The following is a 6000-nucleotide window of genomic DNA, read 5'->3' on the forward strand; positions in this document are numbered from 1 at the left end:
AAGTAGTCATGCTGAGTGAGCTAACTCCACATCCCTGTTTCCACCAGCAGCCCCCACTTAATCCATGTAAATATTGAGAGTGAAAAAATAGTCTAGTGTCTTAGAAAAAATTAAATCACAGATCCAACCAACTCCCTTATTTTATACACAGGCAAGTAAGGCCCTGGTTGGAGAAGGGCCTGCCCAGGATCCCTCAGGGGTCACTGACAGAGCTAGTTAGAACTCAGTCTCCTAATCTCCGGGAAGTAAACGCTCCGCACCTCTCTGCTTTTCCAGATGCCTTTGAGTCTCCAGTCTCCAAAGGTTTTTTTTTTTTTTTTTTTTTTTTTTTGAGGGAGATCAGCCCTGAGCTAACATCCGTGCTAATCCTCCTCTTTTTGCTGAGGAAGACCGGCTCTGAGCTAACATCTATTGCCAATCCTCCTTCTTTTTTTTTTTCTTCCTCAAAGCCCCAGTAGACAGTTGTATGTCATAGTTGCACATCCTTCTAGTTGCTGTATGTGGGACATGGCCTCAGGATGGCCAGAGAAGCAGTGCATCGGTGCGCGCCCAGGATCCGAACCCGGGCCGCCAGCAGCGGAGCATGTGCACTTAACCACTAAGCCACCTGGCTGGCCTCTCCAAAGGTTTTTGAGGGCCCATTACAGTGACTCTCCAAGGTCCACGAGCCTCATATATCAAAATCACCTGGGATCTTGTAAAAACTGCTAAGCCCTGCAGGGCTGGTTCCGTGGTGTAGTGGTTAAGTCTGGCATGCTCTGCTTCAGTGGCCCGGGTTCACAGGTTGGGATCCTGGGCGCAGACCTACACCACTCATCAAGCCATGCTGTGGGGGCATCCCACGTACAAAATGGAAGAAGATTGGCAATAGATGTTAGCTCAGAGCTATTCTTCCTCAACAACAACAACAACAACAACAAAATGCTAAGCCCTGGGTTCCACACCAGACCTACTAAAACCTATCGTCAGGTGTGGGATCCCAGGATTTGCTTTTTAACAAGCTTGCACCAAAGTTTGGACAGCACTGCTCTAGAGTCCCTCCAGAACTGAGCCCCTTGCTGTTCTTATCTTGAAATCCTATCTGTCCCTACCAGCTCCCTGCCTGGCTAACCCCTGCCCTCCTGGGGAGTGGTAATTGAATGTCACATGTTAAGCATAATCCTAGAAAATCCTCTGTCATCATGCTCAAGTCCCAACAGCTCAGAGTAATTAGATCTAGACTGGGGAGAGACACAAAGGAATCATATAGTAAAGCAATTTGAAGTTTCTGAGGTTCATGCAATGAGGGAGACCAGGATCAGCAAAGGAAAATGCAGCCATAAATTCCAACTGAGGGGCAGCATGAGGGGCCCACAACATCCATGGAACATTATCAATTCATTTCAGCTTCTCTCACTCTTGCTGTCCGCAGTGTGGTGTCCCATCAGACAAGGACATGCATACATGGTGGCAAACTTCATCCTTCCCAATGTTAGGTGGTGATGGATTAAAAAGCTCCCCCATACCTCTTGAGTCAGAAACCACAGGAGTGGAACCCTGGGATCTGTATTTTTATATAAGATCCCCACTGATTTTTATGTAGCCAGCCCAACTCCAACCTATGAACTAAATTTGGGAACCCTCATAACATGTCCACATTTGAAGGTTGCTGGATGCTATAAAGAAGATTAGGATTGGGGCCGGCCCTGTGGCTTGGTGGTTAAGTGCGCGCGCTGCGATGCTGGTGGCCCGGGTTCGGATCCCGGGTGCGCATCGAGGCACCACTTCTCCGTTCATCCTGAGGCCGAGTCCCACGTGCAGCAACTAGAAGGATGTGCAGCTATGACATACAACTATCCACTGGGGCTTTGGGGGGAAAAAATAAAAATAAATAAAATCTTTAAAAAAAAAAAAAAAAGAAGAAGATTAGGATAGGAAAAGGATACAAAAGAGGGCCTGGAAGGAATGAAAGAATTAGAAAGTCATCATTTTGCGACCACTGATGAAAAGATGAATCTACACAAAGTAACCAGTGGATCCTAAACCCATTAGGTGAAAAGTTGATGGAGAGCTTTGTCCTGGTGGGACCAAGTTGACATCATGGAAATTAGGACAGCCTGACATTACACGCCCAGGATGTGGTAGAAAAGGAAGCACACACTCACCATACCTACAAGGTCATCTAGCCTGAAAAATTGAGGCTGAATATAATCATTCTAGACTTAATACCACTTTACAGGAAATAATGGCGATAAAAGAACAACTTCAACAACACCAGGAAGAAGTAATCAACTCAATCCATAGTGTGGGACAACCTACAAATGACCAAATTTCTTTAATAGGTCAATGGTTTTAAAAAGTGGGGAGAAGCGACACTATTAGAAAATAAAGGAGACTTAAGAGGCATAATTACCAAATGCCATGTGCAAACCTTGTTTAAATCCTGATTTCCATAAATCAACTATTAAGAGGCAATTTTTGAGACAGTCTGGGAAACAAATAAGACTGGTTATAGATGATATTAAGGGGTTAGTATAAATGTTGCTGGGCCGGCCCTGTGGCTTAGCGGTTAAGTGTGCACACTCTGCTACTGGCGGCCTGGGTTCGGACCCCGGGCGCGCACCTACGCACCGCTTCTCCGGCCGTGCTGAGGCCGCGTCCCACATACAGCAACTAGAAGGATGTGCAACTATGACATACAACTAGCTACTGGGGCTTTGGGGAGAAAAAGGAGGAGGACTGGCAATCAATGTTAGCTCAGGGCTGATCTTCCTCACAAAAAAATAAAATAAAAAAAATAAAGGAGACTTAAGAGGCATAATTACCAAATGCAATGTGCAAACCTTGTTTAAATCCTGATTTCCACAAATCAACTATTAAGAGGCAATTTTTGAGACAGTCTGGGAAACAAATATGACTGGTTATAGATGATATTAAGGGGTTATTATAAATGTTGCTAGGCACAATAATTTTTAAGTCCTTATCAGTTAAAGCTAGATATGAAGTATTTACAGCTAAAATAACATGATTCTGGTGTTTACTTTTTCTGGTGTTTTTAAAACGCTCCAGTTTAAAAAAAAAAAAAAAAGTAGAGCGATAGTTAAAACAAGATTAGCAAAATGTCAATAATTGCTAAAACTGGGTGATAAGTTTATTATATCATTCTACTTCTTTTTTGTACTTTTAAACATCTCCATCACAAAACATATTTTTAATTCCTGGCACTATTTCTTGTCCCTAGTAGGAAATGAGTCAATGATTGGTGAGTGGGCAGGTAAGAGTGAAAAATGACAAGCAAATAAAAATATAACTGGTTAAAAACACAAGAGGCTAACGGTTAACTGAGCTCCTGATCAGCATTGCTCGATATAAACACGGAAACATTTCTTTAGACACTCATTCATTTTTGCTTCATCCTGTATTCCAGGCCTGACATTAGGTTCTGTGAGGTGAGAAGTACCTTGGAGAGATTCGAGTCCAGTAAGATGATCAAAATTATAGCAAAATATAATGTACAGAATAGTAATTAAAGAAGGTAATTTTTTTTTTTTTTTTGGTGAGGAAGACTGGCCTTGAGCTAACATCTGTGCCCATCTTCTTCTATATTGTATGTTGGATCCCACCACAGCACAGCTTGACAAGCAGTGTGTCAGTCTGTGCCCAAGATTCGAACCTGCAAACCCTGGGCCACCAAAGCAGAGCATGCAAACTTAACCACTATGCCACCAAGCTGGCCCCAAGAAAGGTAACTTTTTGAACTCCTACTCTAGGAACTGTCCACTTAATATTATCTTATTTAATCCTCACAACACCTTCAAAGGTAGCTACTATTATTCCCCATTAATAAAGAAATTGAGTCTCAATAGAGTTAAGTAACTTGCCTAAAGTCATGCGGGTAGTAACTCGGGAGCCAGGCAGCCTAAGAGTCTTCACACAGCACAAGGAGAAAAGGGCTTGGGAAGATGGAATCATTTCTTGCTTGTCCCCCTATAGGAATAAGTTTAATGATGGAGAAGTTAATGTCCTTGCTTTGAACAACTGGGCAGCCTGGAAGGCCCAGATGGCATTTGAAAGGTTATGTTGGTATCAGTTTTCTTTTTATCTGTGGAATAGGGAGGAAGCTTGAAACACTTAGGAAAATTCAAACTTCTGAAGATGCTCAACCCATGAGAATCTTTCCTCCTCAGCCCTGACTCATCTTCAATTTCTGGTTCAATTCTCACCAGAAGAGCCAAGTCTTTAGGGATTGAGGCGTTGGAGTCAAATAGACATGAGGTTCAATCTTAGCCCTGCCACTTGCCAGCTAGTGACCTGTGGGGGGAAAAAAGGATTCTTAGACCCTCTGTGCCTTGGGTCCATCTGTAAAGTGGGATGATCGTCCCTCCTTCACAGGGTGATAATGAGTTTTCCATGTAATGTGTTTAACACCACGCAGGCGATGAGTAAATATGAGTTGCTATTAGGATGATGAAATGTGCACCTTGCTGAGATTTTCTCTCCTTCCAGACCCCTTGAGCTCATTGACAAGTGAACTTCAACTATAATAAACCAATGCTTGGCATGTAGTAGACAGTCAATAAACACTTACTCTATGCATTAATATTCTACCTGGTGATGTCTCTCCCATAGCCTTATAACATTATTTAACTTTTGTACGTGATCCTCAACTAGAATGTAAATATGGAAGGTCAGAACTTGTCTTTCTGCATCTCCCATTTCATGCAGCATGAGATTACAGGATCAACAATGCTTGCTGAAATATCTAAATGAATAGCAAAGCGTCGTCTGTGTCTATGGGACAGAGTGACCAGGGCCCCAGGCGTGTCCATAGCACAGCCTCCAGTTGAGTCCATTCCTACAAGAAACACTGCAAAACCTGACGAGTCCATGGGGATAATTTAAACCCCAGGTGACCAGAAGCAATTTCTCCTGATTCTGCAACACCCACCTCTTCTCTCCGCTCTGCCAGGCCAGGGAGTGGACACGTCCCTCTCGGTGATTTGTGACGCCTCCATTGGGACAGAGGAAACGCAGCAGCAGCGACAATGTCTACACGGGGACGCATGCAGCAGGCTGACCAAGGAGCCGAGGGCTGGCTCCCCTGGGCACGGCGTGCTGCCGCGCTGACCACGGCAATTCATCATGTTTAAAATCTTGCCACGGGAGGGGCCCTGAAAGGAGCAGCGGAGCCAAAGCCGCAGGTTCTCAGGGAAAATCCGGGCTTGCGATCATTTTTTTTTCCACCAAGGCTAAAAGGATGGTGAAAAACATCCAATCCGCAGGATGCTATGAGCGTGATCCAAAGAGGAACACTCATTGTGGACTGAACAGTCGAAACAGTCTAAGAAAAATCGACCCCACCTATAAGACGAACTCCCTGCTTCCTGCAAAGTATCTCACCCCGTCTCAACTCCATCCTACCGCTGTAGACACCATTCTCTCTGCAAGGGAAAGAGCTCAGGTCTGAGACCCGGATGGTCTAGACCAGCCGCATGTGACTGTGGGCAAGTCACTTCTGCCTTCTTGACCTCAGCTTCCTCTTCTCTAAGAAGAAAAGAGTGAACTAGATCAGGGTGCACAAATTTAAATGATGGAGGGAGGCAGTTTACACACATATAAACGTGCATGTGTGTGCAGTGTGTGTGTGTGTGTGTGTGTGTAATGGGTGGGCAGATGGCAATGGTGCTAAGCTGCTTATACTGTCACCTGACTAAAACTCTGGAAGGGTACAACAAAAAACACAGCAAAACAAAACTCTCATGAGCCTACCCGTTCGTGACCCACGCTCAAGAGCCACTTAGGATCTTTCCAATTCGATGGAATTCTCCTCCTCCTTGTTTCAGTGGTACCTACAGTTTTCTCCATGGCAGCCTGCCAGAACTGGCCACCAGATGTGTTCATGGGAGCAGCATTGGAGCACTCCAAGAGATTCCCTTCTTCCAAAGAGTAAATGGGGAGAGGTGAGAATGAGGAAGAAGAAGAGAAGAAGTGGGGGGGAGTGGGAGGACAGAGAGGGGGACA

This window comes from Ceratotherium simum, chromosome 4 (genome assembly GCF_057802395.1).
Source record: "Ceratotherium simum simum isolate JZ-2026a chromosome 4, ASM5780239v1, whole genome shotgun sequence".
NCBI lineage: Eukaryota > Metazoa > Chordata > Mammalia > Perissodactyla > Rhinocerotidae > Ceratotherium > Ceratotherium simum.